Below are 22727 nucleotides of genomic sequence, written 5' to 3'. Positions count from 1 at the left end.
CACTGGGGCTGCCTCACTTTGAACATTGTGGCAGTTTTGGGCACTGCAATATAAGAAAGATATCAAGTTATTAGAAGGCATCCAAAAAAGGGCAACGAAGATGGTGAAGGGCCTTGAGGAAAATCCATACAGGGAGTGGCTGAGGTCACTTAGCTTGTTCAGCCTGGAGGAGACTGAGGAGAGAAATCATTGCAGTTACAACTTCCTCATGAGGGGAGGAGGAGGGGCAGTCACCGATCTCTTCTCTGTGGTGACCAGTGACAGAACCCAAGGGAATGGTCTGGTGTTGTGTCAGGGGAGGTTTAGGTTGGATATCAGGAAAAGGTTCTTCACCCAGAAAGGTGGTTGGGCACTGGAACAGGCTCCCCAGGGAAGTGGTCACGGCCCCAAACTTGCTTGAGTTCAAGAATGTTTGGACAATGCTCTCAGGCACATGGTGTGATGCTTGAGGTGTCCTGTACAGGGCCACAAGTTGGACTTTGAGGATCCCTGTGGCTCCCTGTCAACTCAGGATATTCTATGATTCTATTATATACACTTATATAAATTGCAAACCATTCAGTGAATTACACTTTTGGTAATTTCTGGAATGACATTACCCCTTAATAAAGGCCCGTTTTAGGGTAGATGTCAATTTAGCTGTAGATAAATAGATGTAGACAAACTTCCATCTGGACACAGGGCTACAGTCCTCTAAGGATGCCCAGAGTCACAACATAAGAGGCAGCATGAAATAACAGTGAGATCAATAGTAGTTACCACTCATATACAACTAAACAGCTTTCTGAATCTTTCTTCCCACTCAACTCAGCCAAAATAATTCAACCTGCTAGAACAATTTAAAAACAAAAACCAACACTTTTTACTAGCTTAGTAAGCTTACCCTGCACAACACATACCCACTGAACATCACACTGCTGTGGAAAGGAAGAAGAAAGGTCCAAAGAAGAGCGACAAGGCTGGTGAAGGGACTGGAACACAAGTTCTATGGAGAGAGGCTGAGGGAGCTGGGGTTGTTCAGCCTGGAGAAGAGGAGGCTCAGGGGAGATCTCATCACTCTCTACAACTCCCTGAAAGGAGGTTGGAGCCAGGTGGGGGTTGATCTCTTCTCCCAGGCAGCTATCAGCAAGACAAGAGGGTATGGTCTTAAGCTGTGCCAGTGGAGGTTTAGGTTAGATATTAGGAAGAAATTCTTTACAGAGAGGGTAATCAGGCATTGGAATGGGCTGCCCAGGGAAGTGGTGGAATTCTCTGTCCCTGGAGGTTTTTAAGATGAGACTGGATGTGGCACTTAGTGCCATGGTCTGGTAACCAAGGCAGTGTTGGATCAAGGGTTGGACTTGATGATCTCACAGGTCCTTTCCAACCCAGCTGATTCTATGATTCTATGAAGAAAAGGTAAAAAGGGGAAAGAGATACAGGAGCAAGAACACCACTTCCCTCTTTTCAGCACAGGTAAGCCACCTCATCAGTTAAAGCCATAACAAGAAGACACCTTCAACTGATGCAAACTTAGAACACAAGAACCCAAGCTGTTCTGGTATGAACAGCACTAAATCACAATGGGATTTTGCCAAGCAGTGTCAACACTGGAGTCAGACACTGACCAGGCTGTGGCACTGCAAGAAAGCTGCTCTGTCAGCTGAGCTCTGCAGGTACCACCAGCAAAAGCCCATTTGAAATTTTACTTCAAACTCCACATCACTTGCCAACCACGCAGACAACACTGCTTTCTACAAAAATTTTTTCTGAAAACTGTGACAGACCAAACTGATTACAGGCAGCAGCTCTTTGTCACCAATATGATTACATCATCTACGTCTCCACTGATGCATTGGTTACATGCCTCCAAAGGCTGGGATACCCTCCATAAAACTCACTGCATGCCAATAGTAACATGAGAAGACAATAGAGTAATTAGCTCAGCTGACATATTTAGAAAGCACTTCATTACACTAAGTATTAGTATCTTTGGGTTTTTACCTAATATTGTGGTTTTAACAAATAGATATGATTTCAGCCAAAGTCTACATTACTGTATCATCACACCCCAAACACAGCAGTGGAACTACTGTATTTCACTACTCAAGTAGAGGTTAAGGTGTGTAATTATTGTGGTGCTTCCTACAATGACTGCAAACACATAGCAGAAAAGCTCTTAAATAGTAACAATTTTGTAAAAAAGTTTGCATAAAACCATGACATTTGAAGATGAAGATTCAAACTGAGTTTCTTTGCACAAATCATTAACTACACAAAAACATGCTTTTCAACATCCCATCCCACACATACCTGCTATTTAACAGGCATCAATTATAACCCTGTAAACATGCCCAGCACATGACCTGGCTGCAGATGCAATCACGTAATCCCACCTCTAATCCTTGAGCAGCCTCTGGAGCCACTGTTACCTTAAATTCAAAGGGGTCTGCCTGCAGTAGAACATTAAACTGGCTGTAATTGCTTTAAAGTCATCACAATATATTCATTCCAAAACTGGAAATAATGAAGAGAACAATTTTGTACACTAAGTTTCCATTTATTTAACCGTTAAACAAAACCAATTAACCCATCCCACAAATGTCAGAATACTCACATCAATCCAGCTAAAACTTTAGATTGCTCCTTAGGCAAAGGCAAGCAAATGCTTTTACAGTGACACCTTGATAATGTTTGCTAGCTAGATGATCTTAAAATCTCAGAAACACAAGAAACTAAACACTGAGAGTGTTATAACAGCGCCAAGAGCAATTTTTCCTCACAACCATCTTCAGTCACACGTTCACTCTGGCTAAACATGAAATATATGACAGAAAAACAAGGATTACTTTTCCCTGCAACAGTCGAACTAAAATAATTTTTAGGATTATATATAGCTAAGAACAACTCTCCCCCCTCAGAAATCACAATGCCCATTTCCTGGAGTTTTCTTTATTTACAGAGTGATCCATCCCACAGCTTTGGGACTGTATTGCTTCACAGGATAAGAAAGAAACAACAGAATTTAAAGACACCTTGTCAGTTCATACAGACAAAGTTCAACAAAGCAAAAGAAAAGCAGTCAATATTTAAAGTTGAGCTCAGCATGCTGCTGGCACTGCTCTGAATGACTGGCTACGTCACTAAAACCACAACTTCATGGTTTGGCAAGTTGTCTGCTGATGAACAGTCTTGTGTAAATGATCACAAGATTCATAAAGCCCTTAGGTAGTAGGAAGGTGATGTGAACCACAATAAAGAGGTATACAGCAGAATGAAACTAAAAGTAAAGCTGACAAGTAACTTCATCTATGTCTCTGTGAGGCTGCATCACATTCTAGTAAATACTTCTCTAGGAATTTATGATTCTCTCACTCCAATGAGCAACAGAACAAAGTCACAAAAGAGTAAGTTTTCCAGGCAGTGGGATTGCTCAGGAATGATGCTACTATGCCTCGAGTACCAGTTTCCAAAAGGGCTCTGCAGAACAGCAGGTGGACCCAAAGCTGCAAACACAAGTGAGTTTGTACTACTCACAGGTAATCCTGAGGTGACCACAAGTATCATGACAGTACCCAAAGCTATGAGGACAATGAACTGGTTTTCTTACCAGGGCATATGATCTATGATTTTTGACTGTTTGTGAAATACTGGCTGTGGTTGGGAAAAATCCTGCAGTGAACAGCACACTGTCCGATTTCCTAATTCATAAACTTCAGCGTTGGCCCTGCTAAAAGCAGTTTTATGATGATGCAAAAATTTTTTGGCAGTTACATCCCATTTAGGGAATCAAAATGAGCCAGAAAGGATACAAGAAAACATGAAACTGAGTACACACTACAAAGCATTGGAAAAAGTCTACTGCAAATCCACCAATCATAAACTTCAGCTTTTTCTTCATTTTAAAGTACAGTCTGCTATTCATGTTTCCAGGTTTAACAACTACTAGAAGCTGAGGTTTACACTAGAGGGAAACTGAGCAAACCAGCTGCAAAAATACTGGATTATTGCTTAATAAACAATTTGTTCCAGACAGTTTCCTTCTCAGAAGCATGAGATTAACATTTCTTGAAGAAGAAATGTCTCCAAGTATTTCTATGAATGGAAAGTTATCTGCAGGTCACCAGTATGAATCTCGACCAGCTCAACCGGAATTTATTACTGTTCCAGCCTAACATATGTTTGATAGCTCCTACAAAAGTGATCCTCAGCATTAGCTCCTGCTCCAGCATCACAAATTCATTGCCACGCACTGAATTCGCTTGTAGTACATTTGGAACAGGTTTTATTCCCAAGATATATTTACATTGGTCAAAACACAACCAGTCCTTCCATGAGACAATTCTACAAAACAAAACACTGTATGTAATTTTGCAGGAGTTCAGATCAGTAGGAATTCACTAAAGCCACAAGTTTCAAAATGCCTGAAGACCTAAAAAAAAAAAAAAAAGAAAAAACCAAACCGTAATTTGGATTACCCACACAGAACTTGTGATGTCTCACTGTAGTAGTGTTGTAAACAAGTTTTAAATAAACAGACTAGTACAATTTCTCTGTTAAGCCTCTGATGAGTTTTTCTATGACAAACCCTGAAAATATTCTATATTCAATGAAATGACTGAATCAAAGATTCCTATTTTATGGAAAACTGCATATATGGAAGAGTTTTACAGGAGGCAGACGACTTGTGTAACACACCTCATCGTCAACGTTTACATTTTTCTGCATCGAGAAAATGACCACAAAGCATATTTACACCTGTAAAGAAGCAGCATTCCTTTTCCTGCAGAGATGAAAGGAGATTCTAACTAGCACTAGTTTCAAGTTACGTGACCTGCCTAAGTTTATCAACATCCCATATAACTGATAACTCCACAAAGTCTGTTGCACAGACTGCCCACATACTGTATTCACATCTTCTGCACCCAGTATGAGCAGCTGAAATAGGAGAGAAAATGGGAGGTGTGAACACCCATGCGACACTCTGGCCTGATGACTACCAGCCTCTCCTCACTTTGGCCATCTTGAACCAGAAGAAAAACCCTAGATTAGAAAGAAGTGGAGTGAGGGGATAACAAAACCTCCTTTCAGGATCCCCAGCAAACACAAACTGATGGAGGATATGACTCCACACAGAGGAAACAAGAGGAGGGAAGCGGACAGGCACATGTAAAAGGGAACAAAAAGCAGAGACACAAGTAAGCAGAAAACAGATACAGAAAAACAAGAAACAGCCAGGAGTCAGGAGAGAACAACAGCAGAGAGAAACATGAAACCATGCTCCCTACACACCAGAAAGCATCAACTTCCACTTCTGAAGTTTTGATTTAAGCTTTAGTGTCCTGACTGTGTAAATTTCTTTGACATGACTAATTGCTATAAAATACAGTGAACACGTTATGCAGCGTGCCTGTCTCTTCTATCATTCCAGAAGAATTTGTTAAGATAAGGAAACGTAACACAAACCTTGCTGATTCTGTGATACCTTCTGACAAGTCTCTGCATGAATACCCACTCACGAGGGTGCCACAAAAAAGCCATATCAAGAGGTCACAAACCTCATTAATGTTATTTATGTTTTTTCCAGTATAACACATTGAAGTTATCTATAATCATATGGGTACACATATAGATGACTGACTATCTGCTATAGCTGAGGAACTGCTGTGCCCAATTTCCTAGCAAGACAGAAGACACCTTAAAATAAAAACATTATCCGCAAACAACAAATATATACACATGTACATAGCTATACATATATATGTATGTACAGAGATGTCATATAAGCCCTAGTTCCCCCTTTTTATATCTTTTTCTTTTGAGGGCAGAGTGCCTTAAAATTAGATTTTTGTTTCTGCAACATATTTTAAGACCACAGTCATCTTCTACCAACATTATTTTATCTCAGCTAGCCCCAGACTGACTTTCCAGGGAGATGTGTCTTAGATACCATACAAGGCAGACATTTTAAAATGTTTTCATTCTACACTCAGTTTAGTATTCTCTATTACAAAATACTAATAGGACACCAAAAAAAGATCTGGTGGAAGGAAAGCTGGGAGTTTCCCCTCCTTCCATAAGCAAAGTCTATGTTACAACTGTTGCAGCAAGAAATGTTGGTCTGTAAGGTGATGATTAAACAATCAACACTCAAGATAAAGCTGTAGCTGTCCTGTCTGTGGAACTGCTTGAACAGTAAATCTCCATAAGGAAGTCTAGATATTTCAGATTCACTTGTTCCATAATCTTGGACCAGAAATAGGACAAGCCAAAAGAGATAATGGAAAGACTAGAATACAATTGATCATCCTAAAATGCACCGATGCATTCCTGCCAAAATTCTTTTACAGCTTTAAAGGACTTGAATGGTATCCAATACCTTTACTTGATCAAAGCTTTAGAGTATCCTCTTCCTTACGGAGAGCTCCAAACCAGATGGGTTTAACACCAGAGAGTGCAGGCTGAGAAACTACAGATAACAGCAGGAGAATTGCTGTCACCTACACTGAACTTTTCCACGAACAAAACGAATTTCTGCTTTGAGTCACAGAATGGTTTGGGTTAGAAGGGATCTTAAAGATCATCTAATTCCAACCCCACTGCCATGGGCAGGGACATCTTTTTATTGTTTTTCTTGAATTAAAAATCTAATAGCTACTCAGTAAATTCTTCTGTTTCCAACTCAATGTACTATTCAAAGTTTGTACGTTTGAAAAACCAATACTTACAGCTAATGAATATTCTACTCTAATAATGCAGCACTCAGTATTGTCAAATTCCTTTCCTGCTCTTCAGTGTGCTCTGGGCAGAAGACACGATTGGAAACTGATTTCTTCTAACAATTTAATACTTAATTGTAAGCTCAATGATTCATTTGTAGGTTAGTCATAGCTATGTAAAAGCACAAACTCCTCTTAAAAATAAAACACACTTTAGCTCTCTCTGAGGCTTTAAAGTCATGACTTTGGTAGGTTAACCAAAGCTGTGTCTGCAGCCTGGACACCTTGGTTACTCAACTCAGTGACACTGTCTGCAAAGGCAGGTTGTCAGTATTCAAGTCATCAGTCTTAACATTTGTTTATTTTTGTTGGTCTGACACCAGAAAATTTCAAATTCAAGTGATGAGATTAACGCAATTCCTGGTTGGAGCACGCATGACTTTTTACATACAGCTGAGTATAAAAAAAAAAAAAAAATCAATTTTGTGATGGTGGAGCTGGATGCCCCTTTCACAGAGCCTGTGATTGCAATATATTCCTCTAACAGGAAAATGTTAAACAACTCTTTGGCTTTATAGAATCAGCTTTACAGTACAGAAAGTAAAGAGACAGAAATCGTGCCAGTCTCTCCACAGTTGACACTTCATGGCTGTCTGACAGTGAAGTTACAAGCAAATTTCACTTTCAACAGTTACAGCTACAGAAAAAAAACCCAAACTATAAATCTGAATATGAGACAAAATGAATGAAGCACACTCTATGAAACTTTCAGGAATAAGTAGTATTTGGTTTTTCAATGCATTTCACCCAAAAGTCTCTATTCACAATTTCAGTTTTTAGAACACCTTATTTTTATTCTACATGACAAATAACCTTCCAGGTGTAAGCCAAACATGCATATTAAACACTTTAAGCAATCAGTATGTCTCTAAAGCCAAATCATTTCCACACTGATCTGCCTTACTGTACTCCATTTAAGGTTGGTAGGATAAACTGCACTGATTTCATTTCCCTTTTAGGAAGCTATCCTCATAATCCTGCTTTAGAAGAAGAAAAAAAAACTAGGGCTCAAAGGCAGCTTCAACTTAAAAGTTACTAATTCTACTTTCTAAGAGGTTTGGATTATTTCACTTCTCAAAACCAAAAAGATGCTGTCCAGCAGCTCAAAGCAGGTGCATCCTCCAAAATCAATGTTCTCCTTCACCTTCACAGACCTTTGTTCTTATCAGATTTATGGGGTCTTATGGATAACTTTGTAAAGCAGCAGCAAAAGAACTTGAAACATTCTCTACACTACACTGAACTTGCCCTGTTATTTGTGCTGGACTCAGGGCTCTTCACCTCCACCAGAAGAGTGGAACTGACAGCCACTCAACAGTCTGAGTGGCTGCAGATGTGCTGCCAGGAATGTAAAAGCCTTTCACCTGATGTGACACAGTGCTTTCTTTGCTTAGATGCTGCAGCACAGGAGGAAATGTGGTATTAGGTTAGTTCTTTAACCAATCTCCCAATTTCTTTACTGTTAAGAAGGGGCAATGTCCATATGTTTTGTAGAAAGGAACAATATGGAGCATGCCCAGCTCTTCATTTAGAAACCAAGAATTTCAATATCAAACACAGATCTTTTGGGTTAACTTCCTGGAGTCTTAAAAGAGCATCATTTACTGAGAACATAGAGGGGGGAAAAGAATAAATCAAGGTCATGTATCTTCCCATAAATCTAGTGCAGTCTGGTACACAACAGGAGGTTAGACAGTAGAAAAATCTGAAGTTTAAAATAATTTGCAGTCACCCCCGGCCAGCCAAACACAACTGCCACCAGAGCATTCCCCTGAGGCCAACAACTGACACACAGAGCCTGCCCTGGGCAGGCAGCACAGAGTGAGACACTTCTACATTTCTGAACCAAAGAAGCAGTTGAAAGAAAAAATACATCAAAATGACATTGTAAACTGTAAACTGATGCCTCGATTCCAAAATCAAAGCACAAGTCACACCCTCTGCTTAACCAAACAGCCGATGACTTCTTCAGAATTCTCACAACATTAACGCAAACAAACTCACAGCTCTCAGCATTTACATGATCAGGACTCAAGTGCACACTTTGGGTTCTCTCTGTTTTTAGAGGAGAGGGAGAAGGAAGGACATGAAAGTCTCTGACATTTTTAGTGCTGTTTAAGCACAAGCTTTATTCTATGCTGTTCTGTGTCATTCTTCCCCTACTGGATGGGAAGCAATGCTACACAAACTAACACCAATACTTTATTTAGAAACAGCATTCAAACCTATATGAAAATTAGATATTAACATACTTCTAAAATGCTATGAATAAGCACATTTTAAGAATAACTGCTAAACAGCCTTGTGTATTTAAAACTTGGTTTTCAATATCTGAATGACCTGAGGAATGCTGTAACAGGTCTGTCACCTGTTAGACTATATATCATATACAGTTCTCCATTCCTCCCAGTTGCTGGAGAAATACGCAAATTAAGTAGTTCGGTACCTCTAAGAAGCCTGTTCTTTGTTTCAGCATCAGCTTTAAAAAACCAAAGGTAATTTATCTTTTAAAAACACTCTGATAATACAAAAATAATTGTATTTTATTTTCACGACTACTTCAGATCACCAGTTTTCCACTGTGGTGAACTAAACTCAGTACTGTCTAAAGACTGGACTTCTTGGCTGAAAAAGACTGGACTCTTCTTAATAAATACTTACTCAAGAAGCACAATCAAAAGAACCCCCAGTTACCAGATTTACATATATGTTTTAGCCAACTTCTGCCAAGAACAGTTCCTGGGAATTCAGGGTATACACGAAACCTTGAATACTTGAGGGCCACTGATTCTCCATCACTGTCTACACAGTTTAACCTAAGGAGTTACTCTTAGTTCAAATATCTTACTACATATTTTGTCTAATTGTCAAATGGATCAAAAATAAATTCACACCAATTTGAAGACTTGTAAAGGAAAATGTACATTCAACTCTCTGTACATACTGTCTCACATACAGGATCTCTATTACTTTATTTGTCAGATTTCCACACCCAACATAGATGAGAAATGCAACTTACTACATATTGAAAACTAAATTAACTGGACAAAGACAAAACAGTCTAATGAGAAACTGCCTTTAATAAACACATTTCCAATATGTGTAAGAGTAAATACATTCTTTCTGTAGTTATACATGCTCAATTCAACTGAACTGAGTCCAGAATAAACAGAAACTACAGGAAAAAAAAAACAAACAACAAAACAAACAACAACAACAAAAAACCACAAAAAAACCCCAACCAACCAACTCAAACAAACAAACAAATAAAAACAAACAAACCAAAAAACAACCCACAAAACCGGGCACACAATTAAGCTACAAGTTAATACACTGTAGTATTGACTTTCTACTTATTATTGTCCAAGTATTCACTATGTAAAGCAAACTTTCAATAACTGAACAACATGAATCATAATAAGCATGCCTAAATTGTATTAAAAATTCTCAACCTGCATAATTCATTACAAAAGGTGACTTTTAAAACTCGAATTATTATTTTCAAATAAGAACCAAATATTTAAAGGAAATATCAGTACTAGAAATCGAAATTACATGTTCCAAATGCACAGAATTGTTCACACAACCGTTTTTACCTCAATAAAACTGAACTCCAAATGTATTTTACATTTTAAGTCAGTTTGTAAATTACTAATGTAAAACAAATGTCTCTAGTGAAGACTCTATAACAGATAATCTAGACTAGTCTAGGAGTCAGAAGAAAGACAACTTACTACTGAATTTTGTAATATTAGAACTGCTTATTAAGATGCTGTTGAATGTTATTTTTGGGGGGGGGAAGAAAATAAATTCTTAAACATCAGAAGTGTAAAATAATTAACAGAAGGAAAAAAAAATCACCAAAAATTACAAACATAACCACACCCAAATATAAAGCTTCTTACAAACTTTTTTAACAAGGAATACAGGGTTGCAATCTAATTCCCTTCTATGCAGAGACACAGAAATACAGTTACAAGGGAAAAGAAATACTGAACATCCCAATCCACCCATTTTCTTGTCCAGTACATTGTGTCACAACTGAAAACACCAAACAAACAGCAATTCCAGAAAAAGGAGTATTTTGCTATTGTTGTTGAACTCAAAAAAACCCCAAAACCCAAAAACACATTAAAAATCAAAACAAGTGAGCACTAGGCACTAGACATTAACTTCAGGAAATAAGTTGTGGAGGGGGAAAAAAAAATAAATCTTTGTTCAGGGAAGTATTTATCATCATAAAATGCTAGCGACAGCACACAGCCTGGGTACTTCCACAAGAGAAAACCGTCACAAAGGAAGTCTCATCTATTTCATAATCACCTTAAACCAGCAAAAATACAGTATGTCTGAAGAAAGAATTTGCTTCTCCTTTCCTTTGAATGCTTGCTCCTCCCAGCAGGCCACCACAAATTTAGAGACAGCAAAGTGGACATTACTAAAGCTAAACTTTGATTTGCCAACACTAAATACTGGCCCAGTCTGGTTTAGCTCCATGATTCACCTCAAAACTCCACAAAACCTTGTGTCACAGTCAGACACAACACTGAGACAGCAGCAGGCAGCCAAGACGAGAGAGAAGTGTTACATCCAAGTGTCACGATAGGATTTGACCAGGAAGATCTCAAAGCAGACTCTCCCTTCAGGTAAGACAGAAAAAACTATTAGAAATTAGACTTTCCCATTACAAAAGCAGTCCAAGTCATAACTCTTCAATTCCATTTAGCAGATTTCATTCTGTCACACGGGCACTTCAATAGTTGCAACAAACCATGCAACCAACAGCTGTGGTTGCAACCAATATATCCAGTTGGTCACTCTTTACTTAGTGATTTAGATGCTGAAGAACAGGTAACATTCCTAGAAGTCTTCTTTCCAAGGTTAATGATAGTATCCCTGTGAAATCCAAATGATTTGTAATCAAGCAAGTCAGAAACCTAATCCTTGGAGAAGCAATGATTGTTCTGAACTCTGTCTTTGAGTCTTCATTTTCTTTTTTATTTGGAAGAACTGGGAGAAGCTCTTAGCCTTGACCACAGGAAAAACATAGCAATCAAACCAGATTAGTTATGAATTTTGGGGATTTGCAAATAAGAATAATCACAGAATAGAGAAAATAACCCAAAAAGTAGGCCAAACTATACAAAATACCCACATTGAAAAATGTTAGTATTCTGAGATGCATAGTGATAAATTTAATCTAGTGTTAACAAAGAATTAAAACATACACTTAAAGAGAAGCTTGCAATCCTCACAGATCCCTCCTCAAAAGTTATTCTGCAGAAAATTTACAATCACATGAATAAACTCAGAAGTTACTCACCTTTGACTATCTGTAACTATTTCAAAAAACTAATACAGATTACATGTACTCAAATATATGCATAATAAAAATTTATTTGAATTCCACCTTGAGATTTGCACTTTAGTAAACTCATTTAATTTTTAAGCATTCTTTTTTTCATAGCTAGTAACATCATTAACCATTAAAAGAACTCCAGTTAAACACTGCTTCATACAAATGCAATACAGCTATTTTACTGGTTTTCAAGAAGACATTATTCAAATAATCACCACTACTTCCTACATACTGGGGGGGAAAAAAATCCAGCAATTTTTTGGTAGAGTATTTGTCTGCTGGATAGTCTTCTAAGAGGATTCTGTCATGCTGTACTTACTATCAGGTAACCAAACAACTAAGATGATAATACTACATAACATGGGATCATCGCTACTACTGAACAAATAATCCAAACCACCAAGTTCTTCTGATTGCTTTTATTATATATTGGACATTTAATATAATTTACTAAAAATTAAGATTATTTATGGTTACATAACGTGCTTACATAATTCACAAATTCTGGTATACACAGAAATAACTCACCCTACAAGTCAAAGTGTATCACACACTTGCGGGGAACACAAGACAAACACCACCCTCATCCCCGGAAACAAAACCAACTGTGGTTAAAAAAAAACCAAAACAAAACCTAACTCAGAAAAGCAGACAAAAGAAAGGTCTACGCACGTCTAAATGCATTCCCCTTAAGCATATAGAGTTTTCATTTTCTGAACAGACTAAATAGCCTGTACCATAAATAGTTTCACTTAAAAATGAGTGCAGCTTACATAAGGATGTGGCACTCAATCATTTTTACTGATGGCAATACAACCAACAGTGGCAAAAAAGTACTACATTAAACATGCTCAGTTCAGCAAATAGCATTTAGGAAGCAATTCAAAGTATCAGTAGCCTTTACTCTAAGGCTAACTAACTAAGGCTAGTAACAAAGTTTAAACTCAAATATTCCATGAATGGACAAGGGGATACAGTAGTCCAATGACTATGCTCAGGAAAAGTTATTCAGAATAGCCCCAAAGCAGAAATTTGCCATGCTCATGAGGGCACAACTTTTCCCATAAGACAAATTTGTACTTTCTGGAATCTGTGTTTTAGCATATAATCAAAACATAAGAACAAAAGATACCAAAATGTCAATGTCATAACTACTTTCTTCCCTCCTGAATCAAAGACTATAAATCAGATAGAAACACTTAAACCTTTCGCACTTTTTTTCCTCTTCTTCTAGCACTGGAAGTACTTATGAAAGCCTTACCTTTCAAAACTTCCAGAACCAAGAGACATTAAGAGAATTCTTTAGACTTCTTTACAGAAAGATGGACCAAACAGTGATCTATGGGGGAGGTTTTAACAAGACTCAGTGGGGGCGAAGCAGATAAGGACTGCTGGGTTTTGTGGGAGGTTTTTTTACACTCAATTCACAGAAGACAGTCAAACTTCTGATGCTGTCCTGCCAGCTCCCTGACACCACTTCCCTTTCATCTAATTCCTAGAGCCATTAAGTCCAGGAACTGCAATCCCCACAGGGATGGATGGCTTCAGTAAGCAATACAAAACTTTTTTCCACCTCCCCCAACCACCCGAAGAGTGAGCAGAATTTTCTTTTTCAGGACATATGGATTCCTTAAGAGAAGTAGGAGCTCTTCCTTCATCTTTGTTGCATTTCCAGGAGGGGAATCTTCCATCAGACACAAGACACCAGTCCACTAATGCTGTGTTTTAAGCTCTCAGTAACAGATGTATGTATATGAGGACAAACTGTACTGGGACTTCTGAAGACAAAACCCTAGAACTGAACTGCACAGATAAGAACCAAACAGACCAAGCCTCCATGCCCTCATCACATCTTGGGTAACATATGCTCTTAGGAGATGTGTCATGAATTTTTGCTACAACTTTTACAGAAAGATGTCTCAGTTAAAGAAAAGCAGCTTTCGAGTGTCTGGTGTTCCTCCAGAAATAGAAGTACTGTTTATCACAGTACCAGGAACGTCTGTGTTGTTGGTACTAGTGCCTTGCTGAGTAACAGCAACAAGGATCAGTGAAGATGCCTCAATGTCCACATTACTATAGAAACATGTCATCCAGCTGATGGAACTAAAACCATCAAGACCTGCTGTACAGAGTTGCTGAGAGGACTCTTTCTTGTCTTTGGAAATCTTCAAGTTGTCCTCTACAGTAGCCACGGATTCATCTCCCTCTCACAGACCACTTACTGTCAGATAAAGGAACTATTTCAACGCTTTGGTAATTTTTTTTTACTCTTTTTCTCTCTCTAATTTTTTTTTACTTTTTTTCTTTTTTTAATACAGTAGATCATCATTTCTAAAGACAGAGCAAAATAGCTGATCTTACTTAGGTCTCTCTCAGGCCTAAGGGTACCTTCAGCCTCATTTACCTCAACTCCCAAATCTTGAAAAGGATTGGCAGGCAGAACATTTACTTGACTTGGAACTTTCTTTAAAGGAAAAGCAGCATTTACTGTATTTAGAGACATGGCTTCAGAAGCAAAGAGGCAAATTTCATTTAAGAGGGGTCTACATTCTGCCATTTATAAACTTAGGAAATTCAAGTGCAACAGATGTGATGGAAACTGCTTTTTTTGTCTGGTCTCTCTTACTTTAAGTTGGATATTCCAAGAAAACAATAATAAAAGAAAATATTTGTTACAGGAAGTGTTAATAAACTCACATTGACACAGAAGGAAGCTGAATGTGAACAGGGATAATTATCTCACTGTCACTGCCTGCTACTGAAACCAGTACATGGGTATCGAAGGCCAACATCTCCAGTCCAGAATCAAGACAAAGTACAGAACTGCAAACATTCCTGAACCATTACTCAAAAAACTTCTAAACTCACAACCCATGAACCACTTTCAGACCAACAATGAGACTAATTTTTGAAACACCTGTGTAAGCCACTGATGTCCATGAAGAAGGAACAGCATGCAAACTTTTATAATCGTATTTTCAAGATGTTGCCCAAACAGCGGGAGATGAAGCACAGACAGACTGAAATAACTGCGACCCCATGCTGTCCATTTGAAACTTAATGAGTTGCAAAACCCATGACAAAGTACAAAATCAAATTGCAAGAACAAAGTACATAAGATTATGCACTGACAAAAATGTCATTTTTAAAATACAATCTCATATAAGTGTTCCCAGTCCAGCTGCAACATTTAGTCAGCAATTACTGAAGTCACATTTGCACACCACCAGATCACCCTGCAACCAAAACTTGATTTTTACCAGGAAAAGACAAACTGGCATTTCAGTACAATACCCAGAAAATAACAAAGTTTTTAACACCTTCAAGTCAGCAGCGGGAAGAAAGATATTTGATGTAACGCTTGCTAGTAGAAATTTATCCTATTAGCATTCTTTTTGAGCAACTATGAAGCAACAGAGTGAAATTATACCAAATTAACACTTTGCCTTATCTAGACACATCATTTCTGATCCGACATTTAGCAGGATTACGGTGAGAATTACTATTCCATCAAGATAACCTTAAGAATTCCAGGAAAAAAGGCAAATACACTTCAAGGTAACGCTGTGCAGAAGACCTAGCATCTGGTTTACAATTTCTGCAAGCTGATCTTCAACAACATCAGCATGAAAACCAAGTTCTACATTTCTTTCATAACTTGTACAACATCCAGGTAAAAAAACCCCAAACTACCATCCCTATTTATCAAGTATTACTAGCCCCATGCCCAATGCCAAAAAAACAAAGAACAAAACAAATCCACAACTCTTTCAAGTGCCAGGAAAAAAATGTCCACATTTTAAGTCAAGCCAAAGTATACAAACTCCCCACAGAACAAAAAGAATTATACTTGAGGATTTATACCAATGTGACAAATGACACACATAGAACAAACCAAGCCTTTCCCCAGCCATCCTCCACTGAAGCTGTGACATTGTAAATCAGTAAGAATTGTTCAAACAGATGAGTCTTCAGGGCAAATCACCCTAGAACATAACCAAGCAAGGGAAAAATGAAAGCTTAAAGCTGCAACAAGATTAAAATACCAGCACTGCTACCAAATCTGATAAGAAACAGTCAACACTGAATACAATTTAGAAAATCATTCAAGATTTTTCTGCCACAACATCCAAGACAAATACTGATAGTAACTGATTTTTTTTTCCTAAAAATTCCATTTGTTCTTAGATGAACCATGATTTCACAGAAACTGATCCGCTTTTCAAATTAATACACACTTCAGTGGATACACAATTCCATTTGAAAGCAAGTATTTCATTATGAATGTGGAACACAACTGATTGAATGTAACCTGCTGAAAGGTGTTCTTAAGAAAACACCCTCAATGATCCCCCAGCAAGTCCACAAGCAGATAGAAAAACATCTGTATTTCAGCTGTGACTGCCAGGTTACTGAACACCACTGTAGCAGAATGACCTCTCTCTATCTAGTCTGTGACTTTTCTGTTCACTCACAAAGCCCCTGTTTTAAACAACTCTCTGAAAAGAGCAAAAGTAGAAGTAATTTTCCTTACAATAGAGTTAGATTAGGATAAAACCTGATAATTCATTGAAGATGCTTTTATAATACAGCTACTTTGAATTCAGACCCTGAATAAAATGAAACCCACCTGAAATTCAAGAACTAATGCTTCTTGAGAACACAAAGCTGTATATAATCCTAACAGAGGTGGTATTTTTCACTTTAGTGCTATGCTGGCTATTGTGAAACAATACTTGAAAAGGGAGAAACATTCAATGTAGTAATCAATGGGGTGTAAGAAGATTGAAATGTTAGTTCCACTCTGACATTAAACTGAGACACGCAGACAGCATGATCTTCTAGTATAATTAATCTTCAAAAAGAGAAAAAGAACAAGAAAAATGCTAAACAGTGATAACTCACTGCACAACTTGAGCTGTATGGTTTATTAGTAACACTGTGGTTTTTACATACTGAATTTTGTGAGATGTATTTCAGCTTTTCATGTTGATAAAAAAAAAAAGCCTCAGTGATGTTTCTTCTGGAAGTTGTGCACAGAGTCTCCTGGATACTAATACCACAGGGCACTGACTGACACAGCACAGAAGTTGTTGACCAACTCTCCACCTCACACAGGATGAGAGATACTCAGTACCAGAGAACCAACTACACTGTCAGGCTGAACTCACATCATCTGTCTGAAGCTGGAGAGATGTATTTGCTAAGTACTACCAGTACATTCATTATGTGAAAACCTTTCAAAGGACAACTTTGACTGACACGTCCAGGTTTGGCAGAGTACAAGAACCTATGCCAGCAATGTTTTCAACCAACACCTTCAACATTTGCATACACGAGTCTAAACAAGTATTTCAAAACTCTCATCTTTCCATTTAGGAAGAATGTTTCTCACATGGGAACTGGCACCAGGACATGACCACACATTTAATCTCAACAAAATGATTCTTGGTCTTTCAGGAGAACAAGACAGCCAGTATCACCCCTCAGACAATATTTTAGTCTACTGTGCCCATACATATATTATAGTCTGCAGAAAATTTGTATTATCTACATAGCTGAAGAAAAGCTTCAACTTGCAAGAAAAAAGACAATAACAGAAAAGTTTGTCAGGGATTTGAAAGTAAATCCCTAATAACAGTTTACTGTACTATGCAGCACCAACGCTTTTCAGTTTGGCTTTATTTTTCTGTTTGAGTAAGGGCAGTAACATGGACAGGAAAAAATATTGCAAACCCACAAGCCACAGATATTTCTACTGTGTAATTTAAAACACTTCCAGTCAAAAGTAGTCCAAAAGGTGCTTATGAAACTGTTTCAGGCTTTGTATGAACTGTCTCTTAATGTCACACTCCATTTGTCACTTGCCTTTTAACCATGAACACACCATGTAACAAAAGTGACTCCTTCACTGCAAACACCTGTACTTGCACTTTAATTGACCTTCTGTGTGCACACACAGGTACAAACACACCAGGCACTGCTCCTACTTCAGCTCCCAGCAGTGGGAACAGCAGCATCATACAGATGCTCCTGGAGCAAAATGTGTCACACCATAGTTCAGGTGGATGACTAAGCACACAAGACAGACTTGACATTACCCAAAATTTACTAATTTGATCATTTACTCAATGTTTCAATCACCTCAAAAATACCTTTGGTGTCAAAGAAGTAAATCAAAGGCTTTTGCTTGTGTTGTTAGTGATTTTACTTTCACAGCTGCAGTGTTTCAGCAAAGATGTGAGCTATCATCCCACCTGGAGATACAGCTCTTTGAAAAATAACTCAATAAAACATCTGAGTTTCTTATACTTCAGTACACAACTCTTGCCCTAACCAGGAATACTTTTGAAGGTCATACTTTGAGGCTACTTATGCTATTTAAAAATACATACAAAATGAATCATCACAGGTTTGAAGTCAGGAGAAAGCGACTACAGACCAGTGCAAACAAAAACTGAACTTCATTTCATTGCCACATAATTTTTGAGGGGACAGAAGGAGACAAGCTACTATGGGATAACCTTAAGAATCACATTAATGTATTCTCTTGGATGACTTCAAAGGAATCCTTTCCCATTAGGATTACTCTTTGCAACTCAACTGACAGACATCAGCACAGACATATCACCAAAGCTGAGTGGAAAAGAAGACACGTTTTCACCACATCTATTCAAGTTCTCTTGTCTTCCTCAAGATGACAACTAATGGAAGGAAAAAGGAACCTCAGTGAGATTCAGGAAAGAACAAGAATGGCCACAGATCTCACAATACTCTCTTTACATTTATCTGCAATCACTTATAGCAAAGGTTATGACCCAAGCCAGATGAAAATACATCACAAAAGTATAAAATCATAGCAAGAATTTCTCACACTTATTCAACTCACTGTACCTAAACCAAAATATTTAACATTAAAGGTAGACTTAAATGCTGATCTTATTATCCTTTACTAAAGTGTGTAAAATTTGACACCTTGGTAGGTTTATGAACTGAGACAGTCCACATATACATTAACACAGGCTGTTATGGCATTCTTCAGATTGCTGCTATCAACAGACACCATTCACAACACTGGACAAAGGGCAAGCTTTAACAAATGTTGTGAAACACTTTTTAAAAATCCTGTTCCTCTCTCTCTACAAAGAGGAAATGAATTTAACATTTCTTCTTTTTAAAAGAAATATGTTAACTGAAAATATACTTGCAGAGAGGCAGAATAAAGTATTGCTTTTCTCCCAGTTCTGGAAAACAAAATTAAAGTTACCAGAACAGTGACTGGCCTTTGACCACAGAAGCTTTACCTGTAACTTTTAAGAGTTCTGTTAGACAGAGTGCTCTGAAAACAGAAATGGTCAAGTGGACCTGCCACAGAACATGAGCCCATAAAGAAATACTACTCAATTTTGTCACAGAAACACCTGCACTAAAAATAACAGACACATATCAATACATCAGCAGGATGGGTTGACCTGACCACTCTCAGTATTTACTTAGAACACAATAAGAGGGGAAAAGGAAAAGCTGCTGTGTAACATCGAGCTTAAACATCTTGAAATGTACTTATTATAAAAGCAACTACAAATAGCCTTTAGCCAATTTAATTAACTAATATTTACTGCATTCATTAGCTACAAAGGTATCAATAGACCACTAATAACATCTTCAAATTGGTTACCACTGAGACCTTCCAAGACAGTTTAATGCATGTTTACCTGAACATAGTGTCTTGGTTTAAGTTTTCCCACTACTTTCCAAGTCTGCCTTATCTGAGCCAACCCGTTTTTTTGGAGGCAGGGAATCTCTACCAAACCCTGAAGTACTGCTACTCCCAAGCCACCAAAGCAATTGCCTTTCCTCTCCTTGTTTTCTCCTTGCTAAAGCAAGGGAAATAAGAGCCAATATCACATTACAAGTCATGTCTGAACAAGGGGAAAGCACAGTGACTGCAGCCAAATGTTAACACCGAGCAGTATCAAGCCCTAAATACAGGGCGCATCCTTCCATCACATCCACCTATATCAGAAAAACAAAGCAAAATGAAACCCGAGCTCGTTTTCCCCGGTGCCAATACAAACAAGTGATAAGATCTCAAACCCGACCCGAAGCCAAGACTCCGGACAGAGCATAACCGAGGCCTCGCTACCTCTGGGGGCCTCTCTATGCCCGGAGCCAAGGCTCGGCAGCAGCATCATCCTGCTGCAGTCACGTCCGAGGGGCAGGGGCAGCCTTTACCTGTGAATCTACCTGCCTTTTATTAATTTATTTTTTTTTTTAAACTGCAAAAGCAGCACCGGTGGCCCAGCAGCCACCACGGGGGACACCCCGCACAGGAGGAATCCCCGGGCTCCAAAAACAAAGACCAAAGTTTTCCCTGCTCGGCGCTGCGTGGGAGTGCGGCAGCAAAACAGGAGCCAGGATCAACACGAGCCGCCTCCCGGCACCACACCCGGGCCCACGCAGGGCAGGACACCCCCCGCTCCCGGGGCTGGGAACACCCCCCGCTCCCGGGGCAGCTCCAGCCGCTCCCTCCCGGGCAGGAAGGGGACACGGCGACACTCCCCGCCCGGCGGGACGGGGGGAGCGCGGGGTGTCCCCCTGAGCGCCCCTTCCCGACCCCCTGCCCGCCCCCACAACCCCACCCGCCCCCCCCCCGCCCCCCCCCCCTCACCGTGCTGCGCTGGGGGCTCGGCTGCGGCTCCGGCGGCTGCATTCCCGCCCCTCGGCTGTGCCCCGGGGCCGCGGCGCGGGGTCGTCCCCGTTGCTCCTGAGGGGAGGGAAGGGGCGCCGGGAAGGGCCGGGAGCGGGACGGGGCTCCCGGGACAGGGGTCCCGGCGCGCGCGGCCGGGCGGCGCTTCCGGGCTCGGGGCGGCGCGCGGGGGCCGCCGGGCGGGGGGCGGGGCCCCGGCTGCGCGAGCGGCCCTACGACACCGCGCGGCCCGCGCGCGCCGGGCGGATCCGCTCTCGCGAGACTTGGCGAGGGCGGGAGGCAGGGGCGGGGGCGGAGGAGGTTTGAACGAGTGGGGGCGTGGTCACGGCTGATGGGGCGTGGTCATGGAAGGGGGCGGGGCCGGTGCGAGGGAGGGTTCGGGCTCCCGCGTTCCAGGTGTCTGGCATTCCTGTGTTCTGGCATTCCCGGGCTCTGGTGTTCACGGACTCCGAGATCCTCGGGCCCTGACATTCCTGGGTTCTGGGATCCCGGGCTCTAGGATTCCTGGGCTCTGGCGTTCCCGGCCTCTGAGATTCCCGGGATCTGGCATTCCCGCGCTCTAGGATTCCCGGGATCTGGCATTCCCGCACTCTGGCATTCCCGCGCTCTGGCATTCCCGAGTTCTGGGATTCTGGGCTCAGTTCCTCGCATTCTGGCAATCTCAGGCTGTAGGATTACCAGGCTCTGAGATTCCCGTGTTCTGGCGTTCCCGGGCTGTAGGATTCCCGGGCTCTGGCATTCCCGGGTTCTGGGATCCCGGGCTCAGTTTCCCGCATTCTGGCAATCCCGGGCTATAGGATTCCTGGGCTCTGGTGTTCCCGGGCTCTGAGATTCCCTTGTGTCCCCTCCACAGCATCACACTGCGAGTTTTTCCTCAACTCCTTTAAAACGAAGGTTTCCAGGAGCCGGCGGGACACAGCACTGGGTGTTCGGGGGATGTGGACCCGCGGTCCGTCCTTCCTCCTGTCCAGAGGAACATCCTGAGCAAGGCTGGGCAGTGGATAAAACTCTCGGGTTGTTTTCTGAGTACTGACAGCGACAGTAAAGTGTGTGGACACAAAGGTTCCAGCACAGTTCACAGTCAGTGGTTCAGATTGGAGGGGACCACAGTGGGTCATCTGGCCCAGCCTCCCTGCCCAAGGTTCACAGAATCACAGAATCAATTGGATTGGAAAAGACTCCTGAGATCATTGAGTCCAGCACTTGACCCAACACCACCTTGTCTGCTAGACCATGGCACCAAGTGCCACATCCAGTCTCTTCTTAAACACCTCCAGGGACAGTGATTCTCTCACCTTCCTGGGTTGCCCATTCCAGGGTCATCCCAGAACACATGACATGGGATTGTGCCCAGACATCTCTGGGATATCTCCAGTGAGGGAGACTCCACAGCCCCTGGGGCAGTCTGTTGCACTGTGTGTTCTCACACAGCACGGGATGTCTGTGAGCAGGAAAATGGCCTTGTGCGGTGCTCCTGCCCAAAGGGCTCATGATCCTGTGCCATTCCCAGTAGAGATTTTGTGTCCCTCTGTTGGCAGGATACACTTGAGCCTGTGATTATATGAATTGATCCAACGTGAACTTTTCATTGACATCCACGGGGGCTGAAATATTCCTGTTGAGGCAGAGCCTTGCAGATGGTTTAGTGGGTGTACATTGATTTTTCATCCACAGACTGGGCCTTCATTTGAGATTATGTTCTGTTTGTGTGCCAGTGTAAGCTGGTCTAAAGCATCTTTTCCCAAGCAATAAAGACCATGATTTGTGTTTTTCAGGGGGGAGGTGGAGGTAGTGGTGTGTTTATATGCTTTTCTTTGTTTAGTTAGCATCTGTCTTGTGTAGATTTTTTTTCTTTCTTTCTTATCACATTTCGTCAGAGCCACAGAAACACCATTGCACT

The 22727-nt window shown here is 40.5% G+C and overlaps 1 protein-coding gene across 3 annotated transcripts in view; it reads right to left on the bottom strand.

The window, feature by feature from the left end:
- The window catches only part of TAB3 (TGF-beta activated kinase 1 (MAP3K7) binding protein 3), a 44369-nt gene extending 23437 nt beyond the window's left edge, over positions 1-20932 (bottom strand). Inside the window, exon 1 of one of the 3 annotated variants that reach the window (XR_003526552.1) lies at positions 20789-20932. The gene's annotated coding sequence lies outside the window, so the exon portion shown is untranslated. The remainder of the gene's footprint in view (positions 1-20788) is intronic. The other 2 variants (XM_027636538.1, XM_027636522.1) reach the window with 2 other exon arrangements.
- Positions 20933-22727: the final 1795 nt, after the last annotated feature.

Source organism: Corapipo altera, unplaced genomic scaffold (genome assembly GCF_003945725.1).
Source record: "Corapipo altera isolate COAL_440 unplaced genomic scaffold, ASM394572v1 0, whole genome shotgun sequence".
Classification (NCBI taxonomy): domain Eukaryota; kingdom Metazoa; phylum Chordata; class Aves; order Passeriformes; family Pipridae; genus Corapipo; species Corapipo altera.
Note: the sequence above shows the minus strand (reverse complement) of the source record. Positions and strands in the feature narration are given on the sequence as shown.